Source organism: Eptesicus fuscus, chromosome 5 (assembly GCF_027574615.1).
Source record: "Eptesicus fuscus isolate TK198812 chromosome 5, DD_ASM_mEF_20220401, whole genome shotgun sequence".
NCBI lineage: Eukaryota > Metazoa > Chordata > Mammalia > Chiroptera > Vespertilionidae > Eptesicus > Eptesicus fuscus.
Genome location: NC_072477.1, coordinates 51,697,826 through 51,714,756, shown reverse-complemented (window position 1 = coordinate 51,714,756; position 16,931 = coordinate 51,697,826).

Below are 16,931 nucleotides of genomic sequence, written 5' to 3'. Positions count from 1 at the left end.
GGGTAGAACTGGGTATTGGGGATGTTGTTGCAGAAGCAGAAGAGGTGATAGCTTACAAGGCAAGGAGGGTCAGAGCTGATGGAATGAGGTTGTTGACTTAAGACACTAGGAGGCACAAGTTCAAATCTCCAGCTGCCTGAGCAACTTCTATCTGTTCATCAATAAGGCACCCCCCTGAACCCCAACCTAAAGTAAGCCCCTCACTATTTCCTATCATAGTACCTTTTTAAAAAAATAAACCATAAAAATTATACAATTTTAAATATGTGTGTGATTATATTTCAAATTCACCTCTGCCACTGCACTAAGTTCCATTAAAATCCCCTTCTGTATGAACAAAATTTAACACAGTTCCTGCCAGGCATAGATTAAATAGAGAACTATTGAACGAATGAATGAACGAAGATGGATGGATGGACGAGAATGTGAGTGGGTGAGTATAGAAAACACAGTTCTCAAGCTTCAATATTCCCTATTGTGCTGGGACTTCTGCCATCTGGTTTTTGATGCGTTCGCTCCCCTCCCCAACCCTACCAGAGCCCAAACCATTTCCCCTGTCCCCAGGAGAAAGACCCAGATCTCCTCAGCTTGCTTGCTGGACCTGGCACTGAGACTCATTTTCCTAATTATATGGCTGCTGTCCTGACAGTCTTTGCTTTTATGATTAAAAGGGTTATAAATTAGCTCAATCCTAAAGATTACTTCAGGGGACCAACTGCCAACCAATTTTTGTTAAGACTTCTAAAACGACTGTGGTTCTGACAACACCAGCAGTTCCACTATTTTGTTCTTGTCAGGCCAGCACTGAGCACGTCCCAAACATTATCATAACAGAGGTGTTCTTCTTACCTCCCTTTCCCAGATGAGGGCCCTGAGGGGGATTTGCCCACAGTGAAGCAAATAGCAATGGGCCAAGCTGACTTGGGATTTAGGCAGGCTGAGTACAGAAACTGTGCCCATAAACATTACGATAGATTTCCTCGTGTTCTAAAAGTGTGTTCTGTTAGTTGAGTTCAGCTCCAGCTGTGAGATTTCTATTATAGGGTTCATATTGGGTCTCCAAGTAATGCCCAATTGCAAAGTGGGCGGGTGTGGAGAGGCCGCTGTGTCCCGGGGAGAGGAAATATTTTGATTTTGGAGTGTCAATGGTGCATACAAGTTCTGCAGATGGTCCTCCAGGGGCTGCAGGCTATGATTTCGGGAAAAGCTCGAGTGTCTGCTCTGGATGCGAACGGCCCAGGGGGGAGGAGCAGGTGCCCAGTCCCTGACTGCCCACAGCATCAGCGACTCCCATGCCTTGGTTTTCCCGATAGAAGGCCTGATGCCAAAAATCTGCCACAGCAGAGGTCAACTTTCTCATTGCATTTATTTCCATTTTAAACAATAAGGATTTATAAAGTCAAATTAGAGATTAAGTCCCAAAGTGTGCCAAACAGCAGACTGAAGCACATGGAGGATCAATGAGTATTTCATAAAGTACCATCTTACAGTAACAACAACAACAAAATTAGTGCTTTTAACCCTTTTTGAAATAGCTTGGATGAAAATCAACTCTTCACCAAGCCTGGAACCAATATGCTGTTGTTTCTTCTGTTTGTATCAATTTTAACAGCTGTTGCTTTGCTAGGATTAATTTGTCTCCGAGGGGTTTCAACACTATCCTCCCTGGTGTATTTTCAGAGCCCATAATGTCATGTAATCGGGACCATGTTATTTTTGTCTGAATCTCTGGGAGTGATGTAAGAGGAAAAAGGAAACTAGCTAACTCCCAACCATTTGACCAAAGGTTAAATTAGTCTTGGCCTTTCCCCAGCTGGACAGAATGCTGCTCAAACATTTATTCCACCCAGCAGAATGGAAGTCCTCTTCCTCTCTTCTTGAATTGTTGGCCTTAAGATATCCTTCCCCATCATGTCCCCAAATAATACGTCAATATTTTTGTCCCTTTCCCTTCAGCCCCCATCTTCACGATGTTCATTATGGATCATTAGCACTGAGGCAAAACGTGTAGAAAAGTCATAAGAGGTGGAAATAGATGCTGACATGGGAACTGAAAACATATTTTTCTTGAGAAAGACTTCCAACCGGGAAGTGGCTGCAAGAACACACTGCTCGGCCCCTTGGCCTTGTCATCAGCACAGATGCCCAGTATCACCAAGATCTCAGGAACACCCCGATGGCTCTGGTTGCAGCTTCTTCTTGGCCAGCCAAAAACCCCTCCCGAGCCCAGTAGCTGGTCCTCTTGTAAGACACAGACATGTTGACTTGCACACCATCAAACTTTCACTTCCTGCAAGTACAGGACGCTCTCTTGGGGCCTATGAGTGAGTCGTAAAAACTCAACATCTCTCCATCGACACTATCAGTTTTGTATTTGAAGGAACTTCGGGATATGAGTTGTGCCTGTTAAATGATAGACCGGGCCCAGTGAAGTATTTATGTTTCCTTTTGGCATTTTCCTTCTGTCAGCAGCAGAAATTCGTCCAGTAGCAAATGACAGCCTTCTTTCTGAGAAGCAGTGGGGACACTGGTAGAGGAGAACGAGCTAGAACTTTGGAGCTAGAAGAGCTGTGAAAGCAACAGCGAACACTTACTGAGACTTCGCCAGGTCTTCGCCTGCATTATTTCCTTTAGCCTGTGCAACGATTCCAGGAGGCAGGTACTTTTCTTGTTCCCATTTTCAGAGAAGGAGATTGACACTTGGAGGCAGGAGGTGGGAGGCCATTCTGGGATTGTTGGGATCAACTTCTCCAGCCCATTTCTTCTTCCCTGAAATGGGAACAATAAGACCTGTCCTTTCTACAGACAAGGGTGGTTATAAGACATGAATGAGACACCGAGGTGGGGGGTGGGGGGGAAATGCCACCACAAAGCAATATTCCATGCTCTTGTTGTTATTTTTGTGGCTGAGCCATAATGAGCACCAGGGACCCACTGCCTCACCAGCTTGTTTGTGGCCTGAGTCTTGCAATTGGTAGGACAGTGTGTGGTGATAGACGCCCATATGGATGGTGGTATTTCCAATCTTGTTGGATGAAGAGTAACAAGAAGTAAGAGCAAGAGAATAAGAAAAGGATCTGAAAAAGCAAGAGCAACCTATTGGCAAGGAGAGAGGAGATAAAACAAGAGGTTGCAGTATCAGCCCTCGGGTCAGTTGTTTTCCTTCTCAGAGCCCAGCCTGAAGTCCCTGTGGGCATCTTCATCCAAGCAAATTCTGTCAAGTGCATCCTTCAAAGAGCTCTCGCATTTCACTTCTCTCCTTCCTCTCTGTCACAGTCGTGGTTCAGGTGCCCATCACCACTCACCTGGACTTTGTCAAAGCTTTCTACCTGCTCCCCATGCCTCCATTCTCATCCCCGTCCTCCATCCTACGTCAGAAACCTTACCCTTCAAAGACTACTCCATCCCTTGAAGGATAACATCTGAATTTTGAGCATCATTTACCACCTTTCACTACCCCAACCCTACTAACACCTACAGTCTCAGGTGAACCACATCTTACAGTCTGGTATTCCACCCACACAACCACTGGCCATTACTCACACTTGACTTTTCCTCTTTCAACCTCTGTGCTTTTAATGCGTTGGAAGCAGGGAAGTTGTCCTTCCCATTTTTACCTCTGAATCCTGAAAAGTCCAGCTCATGAATTGTCCATATGTTTTTTTATTGATTTCTTTTAGAGAGAGATGAAAGGAGACAGAGAGAGAAACATCAGTTGCCTGACTCCTGCACACACTCTATTAGGGATTGAGCCCAAAACCAGAGCATATGCCCTGCCCGGGAATTGAACCAGCAACCTCTCAGTGCATGAGATGATGCTCAACAAACTGAGCCACACCGGCCAGGGCTCTTTCTGTATATTTTTTGAATTATCCAATAGTATTGCTATTACTTAATGCCTGTCAGTCTCCCTCGGGGTTTCTAAGCAGTGGGAACTGCGTTAGCATCTATAAACCCCCAGCCTTGGTGTCTGATGTACAGAAGGCACTTGACAGAGGCTGTGTGCAAGGATGAATGAACCTCTAAGCTTGGATTGGACTTGTATGCAAGATGGCTCTTCCTTTTTCCCCTGCTCAGTTCACGGACTGTGTTTTCCTAAAAATTTTCATGAGCTTTCCAATGACTCTAGAGATTGTGCTCATGCCCATGAGGTGGAAATGGGTGGCATGTAAAATATCTTCAAGCAAGCAAGCAAAAAAAAAAAAAAAAAAGCTTTTTTTTTTTTTCTTAAGTTAAAGTTTTCATCAAACAAAACATTTTACTGGAGCATCTTGGGAAAGACGTTGGTTTCATGCAAGGTTTGCACAAGATCTCTACCAGCAAATTAATCCAGGGAAATGAATCCTCACACCTCCTTTATTTTTCTGGTCTCATTGGTTTAACGAAAAGGGTTGGAATGGTGTTGACAACACCATGTTATCCAAAGGAGCAAGATTGGGATCTATTCTTTCCTCAAAAAGAAACAATATAAACTCTGCAAGCAGAGGCATGTTTCCTTTTTTTATTTTTATTTTTTTCATGAAAACCTATTGCAGTTCAGTGGGTTAACCACAGCTATTCTGGAAATACTCTGTATTAGATGTGCAGCCCAAAGCCAAAAATGTCACAGGCATTTTAATTGTTCTAGTTGACTAATACTCATTGATATATGTACATACATGCATATTCTGTTTTGAATTTGCCCCCATCAACCAGCATACATAATAACCTTAAAGTAGAAACAGATTTAACTTTTAATTTTTACTAGTCTGATTACAAATGAGAATTAAATCGTGTGGTTAAAAGCAACAGCAACCACTTCAGCCAAGTTACAATGAATAACTTCCACAGAAAGTCTCTCGTTAGGAACATTTCTTGGGCTTAGCCAGAGTTCTAGATGAAACCAATTACTTTCTGGGAAGTTACTATACTGGGAATGGTAATCTGGCTCAGTAGCTCTCAAACTTGAACTCAAGGATTAGCGTAGGGCAGGTGGCATAGGGATCTTGAAAGGAGAATTTCAAAAGTGCTCTTCCTAGGCCTCCTCCAGCTAGATACTGACTTGGTGTGTCTGGGGCAGGGGGCCTGGAAAACTGTACTCTGACAAAGCCCCCAACTAATTTTGATGCAAAGATGGGTTTGGTCCATCACCACCCCACCCCTCACCTTGCACGGGTGTAATTTAGGGTAGTATCTCTGTAATTCTTTAAGTGGAAGCGCTGTGCAGGGACCAAAAATGCATGTGACAATGCCTGCCTGCTGGTGTTCTATGACAAGAGCCACACATTAAATAAAAAACGTGTTTGCCACTCAGAGAGCAAGAGTGTGGTGTTCATGGGCAGTCAACAACCTCTTCATATGTAAGTGATTTGTCACAGATTACTTGGAGTTATTCTATTGTGCAAGAGCAGTGGAATGGCCTAAGTAAAACCAGTCCTTGGCAGTCTCTGCTCTCACGAATCCTGAGGTTTTTCTCAGATCAGGGTGGGAAGGACTGAGGCTTTCAAGCTAGACCGTCCTTTTCATCTGGTACAGATCTGGCCCCAGCCTCTAAATGCAAGGGCCTTTTCCACGAGGTCAGCAGAAACCAGATACCTCCGCCTGCTCTCTAAGCTGTAGATCAGAGGCCTGACTGATGGATAAACTCGCTGGGGAAGCTCCTCGAGAGTGAATGGGGGTGCAATTACCTTAGAACTCCCAGTGATGGCTGGACCCTTTTATTTTGAAAGCTGGTTCAGGCAGAAACATAGCAAGTTATTGGGAGATGGCTCATGTCCAAGGCAGCAGGTGACCACTGGACATCAAATTGTTTCCTTTAATATAAATCATTATTCGTTTTAAACTTCCTTCTTTGTCATCAGATATGTGTCATAGATTTCTAAGAATATTTTAAGCATTTAAATTTTGTCCACAAAAGTAGTGGAGAAAAGTAGTTTAAAAAAACCCATTCTCATTGAATGTACTATTCCCATCTAGACAAAGAATGTAATTTAAGTTTGGAAAAAGTAGCTAAGTCCTTATCTTCATTTTTCTTTTAGTTATAAGTTGGAATCAATAGCTAGAGATTTGTATTTCTGCTCTTTTTTTGTTGTTGTTGTTCCTTGATTTCTTGCTATGAATTTCTCCAAAAGAAAAACAATCAACTGTGTAACAGCAGACAAAACTGCTGCTATTGAAAAGTGGAATATTAAGTGGCATGAATCCAAGCATTCAGGAGATAACTTCATAACTTCACCAAATATTCAATGTTCCACTCTTAGCCCAGATATTTGCTGTATCTGGAATTGCATGGAGATGAATACTGGAATCGTTGCTTCTTCCAGGTGAAATGAGCCTTAGCCAATCCTGTGTTTGCAGATCAGGCACCAACACCCAGAAGGTCTGGGCCCTGTCACATGCCATGGAGATGGCAGTGGCTGGGCTGGCTCTGCAAACTGGTCGTGATGACACACCCACCTTTTCCAGTTGTGAATGAACAACCCTGGAACGAGGGATCTTCGACCAGAGGAAACAACTCTGCCTTTTACATGTGTTTCCTTAATCCTGACAATTAGCTCTGCCGTTGCGTATTTCTGTTTTCAGGGTCTTCTATTTCTCCAAAAATCAGCAACTTCAAAAGTAGCCATTTCCCTGCCCCATGTTTAAGGCCAGCACGTGCTCCATCTTTCTCTTGGGCAAATTGTCAAGGAGAGCAAATTGTCAACTTGTCTGTCAAATCAGACCAGATCCTTCTGCAGCAGAGAGCAGCTCATGGTCTATTGCTTCTCTCTGAGGAGACCCCATTGGCTCCCACACAAAGCAGCCATAGCAATGCTGTCAATGTCTTCCTCACTTCTTCCTCCTTCCTCCCTGCTCCCTCCTTTCCTTGATCTTCCTCCCTCCCTCCCTCTTTTCCTCCCTCCCATCCTTACTTTTCTTTTCTTTTTAAAATATATTTTATTGATTTTTACAGAGAGGAAGGGAAAGGGATAGGGAGTTAGAAACATCGATGAGAGAGAAACATTGATCAGCTGCCTCCTGCACACCTCCTAGGGGATGTGCCCGCAACCAAGGTACATGCCCTTGCCCGGAATCAAACCTGGGGCCTTTCAGTCCGCAGGCCAACGCTCTATCCACTGAGCCAAACCGGTTAGGGCCCTTCCTTTCTTCCTTCCTTCCTTCCTTCCTTCCTTCCTTCCTTCCTTCCTTCCTTCCTTCCTTCCTTCTCTTTCCCTCTTACTTTCTTATCATTTACCCCCATCCCACATATCTGAAGCCTAAGGACTATTGAATGAGCCCCATATCACACGTTAGTAGCTGGAGGCTTCCCTCACAATCCCCTTCATTCACCTCATTGTGGCTACATTTGCAGTGGAGTCTATCACCAAAGGACACCTTGCCACCCAAGTTTCCTTTCTGGGGATATTGCAGTTATTGCTGCTAATTTGGTAAGGGTTCTGCTGATGGTGCAGATCCCCCTTCCTTAAGGAATTGAGATTCCTTCGGTGACTGCATAAGCCCAGTTTTTCCTCAAGGTCATCAGTACTGTATTCTTTCCTTTTCTTACTTAGCAATTTACCTGCGATGGCTGCTCTGAGAGTAGACATTATCCTGGTACTGGGGTTCAAGTCATGACAAGAATATGTAGGTTTTCTCTCAGCCCCAAAGAGAATTCATTTCATGAACAAGATTTTAAATATTAATTTTTGTTGGTAGCATTCTCTGGCTAGTATCATAAATTTATCCATTTCTGATCATGGATTTTTGGGGGGCATACAAAGAAACATTCCTGGACATCCACTGGCTTCATCAATAAGGAGCTCTGAAGTTGGGGGAGAGATGCTGAAAGCATATCCTGTGTCCCCGTGAGTGCACTCAGCCATTGATACAGACCCGCAGGTGCTGCAACAGGAAGACATGCCATGAACAGTCTCCCGGCTGCATCTGAAAGATGGTAGGTCCGCACCAGAATAACAACGCTCAGATGCTCTCGTGAGAATTCAGTCACCAAGGTCCTCCAGGAGGCAGTGGGAGCCTGGAGGCTGGCTGGGCTGAGGTGCTCACACTCCATCCATCACCTTCAAAGCAGCATCCCGGGCAGGAGCTCTTCCAGGGGGGCTCCACTGGGCAAAAGGGTGTTCCATTTGCATTTCTTTGTTGCGCTGTTTGCATTTTGCACTTTACCACCTGTCCACCCAAAGGTAGAAGTTCATTAAAATATTCTCCTGTGCAGGCCTTCCCAGGAGATAGGGTTTCCCTTTTCCCACAGGACAGCCATCCCAGGCCCAGGCCTTACCTCAGGGAAGCTCAGGCAGCCCATTTTCTTCAAGAAAAAGGAACTTTCCACTCAGAAGCTTCTCCTTTGTTGAATGTCTCTGGCCTTAGTTTCCTTATCTGAGGGATAACGTTGGGCTAAATGTGGACCTTCCCAACTCCAACATGGGATGGTTTTTGCTGACCCATTGTAGGAAAGAGAGTAATGATAGTAAAAGCTACATTGCTGATCTTTCCACATGCCAGGCACTAAGTATTCACATGTACTGGCTGTCTGTCTTCAACACAACTGCCCTTGACAAGTACTACTGGTATGTTTATATCAAGGATGAAGAAACTAAGACAAGAGTGGTTAGAGGACTCAGTTAAGCTCACACAGAATACAAGGTGGAGCCTGGGTACCCACCCAGGCAGTCCGGGTTCAGAGCTAGAAATTTCAACCACACCCTATACTGAGATAAATTATTACGTATATGTTACATGTTTATTTATTTAACTTCACCATGTGACATATGAACACATTCTTATAAAAATTGAAACTTCCATTGTGAGTCTGTACTGCTGTGATTACTAGTAAAAGAGAGGACCTTTTCATATGCTAACTAAATTTGTCTATGTTCATTCCTCTGTGAATTACCTATTCATATTGTTTGTCCAGTGTACTATTGGCTTGTCATTTTCTTATTGATTTCTAGGAGCTTTTTATATATTCTGGATACTGATCATTTATCTGTTACATACATGGCAAATATTTTCTCCTAATCTGTTGGGTGCATGCTTTAAAAAAATCTCACTTATTGAATGCTATTGCCTTGACATGCATTAGCAATAATCCTTGTAGCAAAACTATGTGATACTCTCTTCTTCAGTTTTATAGCAGAACAACATGTGATACAAAGGATAAACATCTTGCTCCAAGTCACACACAAATGGCAGAGCCGGGATTGAAGGCTGTCTGTCTGCTTCAGATCCGGTCTTACTACCACTCTTAACTCCGTCTATTCTAACAGTCCCACTTGGCAAAATGCAAGGACTATTTTTTTAAACATCAGGTCGTTCTTATCATAGACAATGACTATAAACTCTTTAATTCAGCTAGTAAGCTTTCCTGTTTCTATTCATGTCATTTTGTGTGACAATATGCAAGAAGACCCGGGAAGTAAAAATCTAATCACTAGCCCCTAGAAGACAGGAACCAAGTTTCGTTCACGGTGCGACCCCAGAGCCCGCGGGGGGTGCTGGGAATGGACAAAGTGGAAGGTGCTGTATCCAGCAGGCAGAGTTCTCCTGGCCTGGTGTTGCCGCCCGTGGGAGGATTTGTGCTCTCCACTATCCATGGGGATGTCTTTCCACTCATGCATCCCACCCTGGACGCTGTGCTGAGAGCTGTGTGAGTAGATGCTGTCCCATAGCGGGTTCCTTCTTCCTGACCATTTACAGCTCCTCCTGGATCCCAGCAGAGCATTTCAGCCCACCTGCCAGCCTGGACGGAAATCAGGATCTTAAGGTCACAGAGCAGAGGAGAAGCGGACCCTGTACTGAGCTTATCCTCAAGGGCCCCTCTTGCGGAGCATGGCCCATCCGCCTCTTGGCAAGGCCCATTCAGCATTTCAGAGGGGAGCAGAGTAGCCGGTCCTATTTGCTGCCCTGGCTTCCTGGTCGCCGTCCTCTCCCTTCCCGCCAGCACTTCACTGCTTTGTTACACACACTCAGGATCTACCCCTGGTTAATGGACAGATATTTTCCCCTTGAGGTTGATTCCAGGTACTTTGGGTTTTCTTTTGTTGCTTGTATCTGTACTTTTTTCCTCTAGAAGCTACTGTCTGGAGGGCGTCAGTATGGTGTTAAGAAAAATTCCAGACTTTGGACATGACTCTGAATCTTCCAGCTCTGTGCCCCAGGTGAGTAAAAATGCCAATAGGTAGTAGGCTACATAGCAAATCATAATTCTCTCAGTCTCTGATCCCTGCCCTATACCTGCCCTTCTAAAATCCTTTCTGGAAGAAGGGAAGGTATTTAAAAAACTCAAATGACACCTTCCCTATAAAATTTCCCCCAGACTAGCTCCAGACCCTGTTCCCCTGTCAAAATTGATCCCTTCCTTTCTCTGCCTTCCCATTGTAGCTTTTCTTCTTCTGAGTACAGCACTTGCTATATTAGAGTGACTTATTTATCTCCCCGTCTCCCACATTAAAGGTAAGCTCCAGAGGACCGACACGTCTCACCCACTAGGTATTCCGAGCACCTGTGCCAACACTGAGTGTGGGGTGATCATCCCGCTGAAAGTATGAAGGGGAGTGGGCTGGGCTCCTGGGAGAGGGAATCGGTACCAGAGAGCAGAGAGAGGGAATGATATCAAATGGGTGAGCTGGGGTTGGAGGAGGAGATGAGTGGAAGGGGGAGAGGTAATGGAGACGTGTGTCGGGCAGAGGTTGGGGGTTGGGGTCCCATCACCTGGATGGAGGCTCCACCCCAAAGGCTGGAAGAAGATCGGACTTCAGTTCTGCACTGCCACTTCCGATGCCTCTCAAATCTCAGGGCCATCACGCCATGGGCTCCTGGTGCCTCCCGCTCAGGGAGTGCTGAGGTTGAGAGGCACGATGGAATGTGAAGACACTGCGTGAGTGAGGCGCCAGCATGTGGAGGGGAAGCTGGCCCCCAGCGCCTACAGTCAGCACACAGCAGGGACCATGACAAACCAGGTGCCTGGACTGCTAGTCAAGGGCCCTCCTGCCACAGGGGCCGCCCCATGGGAGCTCTAGAGGGAGGAACGTGGATTTTAAGTAACGCAAAGGAATTCTTCCTAAGATCACACACAAAGCCCAGACTCATGGCCAGCTCCGAGGCCAGCCAATTGGATGTGAGAAACAGGAAACAACCAAGCGATGAAGTAAACTGATCCAAGTGTTGAAAAGATAATTTGTCCAAAACCAGGCCCGTGGTGACGCTTCGCTGTTATTTATTAGCTAAGGGCAGGGGTATGTGGATCGACCATTACTAGATGATCTTTAAGGCCATTACTGCCTCAAGTATCAGAACGAAGGCTCTTGACTCTCTCGAATTTCCAGCTCCTTTTCTGGGAAGGATTTTTTCGGTATGGAAACTTTAGGAAGCAGTCCCTGTGTTTAAATGTTTGATGCCACAAACGCCAGAGAGAGGAGGGGAAGATGCAACACCCATGGTGAAGTTCACACCTTCCCAGGGGGCAGGAGGGCATTTTTTATTTTGCCTGGAGGTCCCACAGTCGTTCATCCAGCGATCCTGATGTCAATCCTGATGTCGCTGCACTCTGAGTGCAGGACCCCATCCCAACACAGAGTCATGCCAAGGGGAGTCGTCAGCTGTGCCCTCGAGAGGGGAGGAGAGAGGCTCTGGGGGGGGGGGTGGACACACCACAGCCCTCTAGTCCCGGAGAGCAGTGCCTTCAGTAAGAGAGTGACAAGAGCAAGCACAGGCTGAGACCTGGGCACACCAGGCAGAGAGCTGAGGTCACTGTGCACCAGAGCTGCTGCCCAAACACTCCGCCCCTAAACCCCCACCCCCTCATCTGCAGGAGGAGGAAACTCTCGCTCCCAAATACCATCTTGCGAGGAGCTGCACCACAACCACGGGCCACATGCTGAAGATGTCGATGGCCTCTTTGGTACCTAGAAACGCTATCGGGTCTGCTTCTGGCAAGAGGGCTGGGGAACGGCGACAAAGCATGGAAGGTATCTTCCAATATCTACATACTCTCTCGTTGGCTTTTGAGTTTTGAACCTACTGCATGCAGTTAACTATTCAAAAATAACTACAATAATTCACATTTAAAGTAAGAGGAACCCACAAACACAGTTTCCCAGTCCAGTTGAATCAAAATACCCAGACAGGAAATGAGGCAGTGTTTTAACCAATTCTCTAACATGACTCTGGTGCCGGGTTCAAGGACCCCTGCCAGCGCTTGAGGACGACACTTCCCTCCCCACAAAGGACCCCTGTTTTACAGATAAGAAAACTGACCTCTGACGGGGCCAAGTCACACCCTCGCGTAGGAACAGGACAGCCAGTAGAATCTTCGTTTCCAGTGCCCAGATCTCCAAACCATGAGACCCTCCTCTTTTTCCCACTGGGGCTCCCAGAATCCTCCCCTCTCAGCAGTACAAGAAAGGCTCTCCTTGTCCCAGGTCCCTTGCCCTTCAAACCCTGCTCTCTGCTCGCTAACCTGGAAACCTGGGTAATGATGTGTTTAGTGGGTACTAATGGGCTCATTGGCTCCGTTAAAAGACACTGCTTGAACCCTTCTGGAAACGTTGGCAATTAATGGCTGTGTTTTGCTCCTGGTAAGTTCATATAGAGGAGTCACTACAACAATTTCCCCAGAATGCTAGCTACCCCAGGAGGCAGAGGAGAAAGAGCTCTGCATTCAGTCCCCGGCCCTGGGTTGAAATGTTTACCGTGTGGAAGTCATTTCTCTTTTCGCCTCGTTTCCTACATCTGTAAAATAAGGACATTCGACACAATAATCTTAGGAACCATTTAACTCTTAAAAGTCTATTCCATAACCCCTGTCTGAATCGTTCCTTTCTGTTTAAATCTATGTTTCCAATGACAGGCCCTGGCCGATTCAATCGTCCTTTTGGAAAAGAGTTCCTGGCAACACGGGTATTTTTGAGCTCGGAGCCCCAGCAGCATGGTTGTAGCCATTTCAGGATCAGGCGGGCGGTCCAGGGAGTCACTCCGTGCAAACGTCAGTCTTCATCACAAGAAAGAAGAAGAGCTTGGAATTCACTACAAGACACTGAAGCCAAACGAGAGTTAAAGATGGAAGTGAGCCGTGAGAACTGAAGAAGGCGCGGCCCAGAAGACACGTGTGCGCGCAGACACGCCAGCTGGCCACGGTTTCTGCTCCTGCCGCGGGCGGGTGCGTCTGAGAAAGGGATGGTCCAGAGGAGATGCCCTATTTTTCATTACCTGGCAGGACCCCTGGACCAGCGGGTATGCGGAGCCTTAACCTAAGGCTTTCCTCCCACTAAAAGGCAAGTCAGTGCTCCCAAGGAAGGCAATGCTCTCTTACCAGCCACACACACCGAGTGTCTACAAGCTTATCAGATCTTTTCATGAACAGGTGGTTTATTATTATTATTATTAGAGGCCTGGTGCACGAAATTCGTGCACTGGGGGTGGAGGGGTTCCCCTCAGCCTGGCCTGCACCCTCTCGCAGTCCGGGATCCCTCGCTCCTTACCACCCACCTGCTCACTGCTTCTTACCACTCAGCTCCCTTAGCACTGAGAGGCTCCCGCCACCACCACTGTGCTTGCCAGCCGTGAGCCCGGCTTCTGGCTGAGCAAGTGCTCCCCCTGTGGGAGCGCACTGACCACCAGGGGGCAGTTCCTGCATTGAGCATCTGCCCCGTGGTGGTCAGTGTGCATCATAGCGACTGGTCGTTCTGGTTGTTCCGCCATAATTGTCGCTTAGGCTTTTATTATATAGATTATTATTGTGATAAAATATACATAACATATAATGTGCCATTTTTAAGTGACAAGTTTTGTGGCATTGCGTGCATTCCTTATTGTGCAACCATCACCACCACTGTCCCCATAACTTCTTATCTCCCCAACTGAAGCTTCCTCGTTCCCCTCTCCCCACCCTTGGCCACCACCATCCTACTTCCTGTCTCTATGGATTTGACTGTTCTGAGCACCACGGGTAAGTGGAATGGTGCAATGTATTCCTCTCATGTCTGGCTTATTTCACTTAACATAATGGCATCACAGGTTCAACCATGTGCTGTCATGGGTCAAAAATCCCTTTTTAAGGTTGAATAAAAAGGGATGTGTCTATACCGCATTTAGTTGATTTCTTCATCCACTGATGGACACCTGAATTGCTTCCATCTTTATTGTGAATAACACCTCTGTGAACATGGGTGTGTAAATATCTGTGCCAATTCCTTCTGTGACTGGGTTTGGATAGGGGTGGGCAGGCCACATCTGGCAGGCTGAAGCATTGCAGGCCGGCTCCATATTTCAGAGTTTTTTTCACAGCCTTCCCATGCAGTGAGTGAGTCCTCTGGCCTCCCCACCGTCCGGGGGCAGCCACTGTGTCGGACACCCCCAGGCTTTCCTTTCCGAGTTGGGAGGGCCTGGCCCAACGCGTTTGGTGGCTCCGTAGAACGCTTTGGACTTTCCTGCCTCCTCGGCTGAGGACACGGATGTGTGACTCAAACTCACGTAGGAGCACATCTCCCGAAATCTCAATGACCTTCAAAATAGGAAAGAATTTAATTGGAGGGTATGGGAACCTCTCTCCTAGAGTAGGGCTTTAAAGGTTACCAAAACATTTCTGAACAATGTGTTGAAGAGACAAGACTAAAACTGTGGTTTAGTTTCCTGAAAAGAATTCCTGACAAGCTATTTATTACAGAGCCCTTGGTATCACTGAGGGTAAGTGGAAAAAAAAAAGACAAGTGTTTCCAATATGTGCGTGGCTTTGCGCATTAAATTATTTGTTATCTTTGAGAGGGAAAAGGGAAAAAAAGCCAAATCAGAATCCTGGGTCATCATGCCCCGAGCCAAGCACTCAGGACTGAGTTCACAGAGTGGTTTTACTTTCCCCAAGTTTTTTGAGGTTATTGAGTCTTCTTGTGGGCAAGCCTTGCAACTAGTTTGTAAGAATAGCAGTTACTTTTTTATTATTTTTCAATCTTCACCCAAGGATATTTTTTTCCAGATTTTTAGAGAGAGTGAAAGGGAGGGAGGGGGGAGTAGAAGGGAGGGAGAGAGATAGAGAGAGAGAGAGAGAGAGAGAGAGAGAGAAACATGGATGTGAGAGAGACACATTGGTTGCCTCCTGCACTTTCCCTGACCAGGACAGGGGATTGAACTTGCAACCCAGGTATGTACCCTTGACTGGGAATCAAACTCTCAACCTTTTGGAGTGAGGGCCAATGCTCTAACCGTTTAGCAACACTGAGTGTGGGGTTGGAGGAGGAGATGAGTGGAAGGGGGGAGTGGTAATGGAGATGTGTGGCCAAAGTGTTACTTATTTTTTAAACATATGAGAGCCAGGACAACATCTTCTGTGTTAAGAATTCTTCTCTAAAACTCAGTGTCTCCACAGAACTGACGTGTGATTTTAAATGGTCATCATCTTTCCAGTCTCCCAGCATTCACATGAGTTCCAGTTCCAATCTCACCATCTAAGGCCACCTTTAAAAAACATTTATTTTCCAATTACAGCTGACATACAGGTGTACAACAAAGTGATTAGATATTTATATCCCTTCTGAAATGATCCCCCTGATAAGTCTAATAACCTCCAGCATCATAACATAGTCATTGCAATATTATTGACTATATTTTCTATGCTCTACTTTACATCACCGTGACTATTGTGTGACTACCAATTTATACTTCTTAATTCCTTCACCTTTTTCACCCAGCCCCCTAATCTCCCTCCTCTCTGGCAACCATCAGTCTAGTCTGCTCTCTGATTCTATGAATCTGTTTCTGTTTTATTTGTTTATTTACATTATTTTATAGGTTCCACATATAAATGAAATCACATGGCATTTGTCTGTGTCTGACTTATTTCACTTAGCATAGTACTCTCTAGGTCCATCCACGTTGTTGCAAATGTAAGGCCACCTTCACATAGGTGTCCCCCTGCCTGGCTTCCACATGGGAACCCAAAGCCACAAATGTGCTAGTGCAACCACAAGGAAACGTGAGATTTGCAACCTCTTCAGGACTACAGCTCTAGTGAATACTGATTTATTTATTCCCTTTTATTCATCGCTACCACTTTATTGTGATCTTACAATGGCCAGATTAAGCACTTTACACACAGTTTCTGTTCCACTCTTGTGACAGCTGTGTGAAGTAGGTCATCTTATTGCCCCGTTTTACAGGTGAGGAAAACTGAGGGTTTGAATGTCTAATTTTCCAAGGGCACACAGCTAGTGAATAGTGAAGTACTTTAAAACTCTGCTCCTTTGCCGATTGGGGAAGGTCTTTATGTAACCAACAGATTTCCCTTTCTGGAATTAGAGTGTGTCAGATGTGAACTTGAAAGACTCAACATGTGATGGATGGACAACCTTACACACACACACACACACACACACACACACACACACACACAGAGTCCCCAGCCTATGCCTGACAAGCTCCTGCCCCCACCTCCCTTTGGCAGGGCAAAGCACTCTTTAGCACACACAGTTAGGGGCAGTGGGGGTGGGAGGGGACATCGCTGTGAGCTTAGAGAGTGTCTGTGGCCATTACACCTCCCTCAGGGCTACTTGGGAGCATGAGCTAATTGTATTAACAAGTGACATCTGGAATTTATTCAATTTTACACAAATCCTGTGTTGTTTATGAATGAACCTGGGATCTCAGCTGTTTAACAAACAGACCCTGCCCATGGGTTTGCCAGGTCTGGCTAGAGCAGCACCGTGGGTCCTTGTCCATTGACTCAGCTCCCCCCAGGGAGGCTTGAGGGTTCCTACCCTAGGTCACCAGACAGGAGGGACCGGGACAGGTTCTACATTGTCCTTCCACAAATAGGACATAGCTGCGTGGGATTGGAAAGAGGGGTCCTGCCAGGGTCCTGGGGTCGCTGTGTTTGGCTCCAGATGGGGTCGGGTTGGAGGGAGAGCTATTCTGTACAGCTCAGGACTGCTTGGGATGAAGTGCTTTTTATCCTGCTCAGAATATAA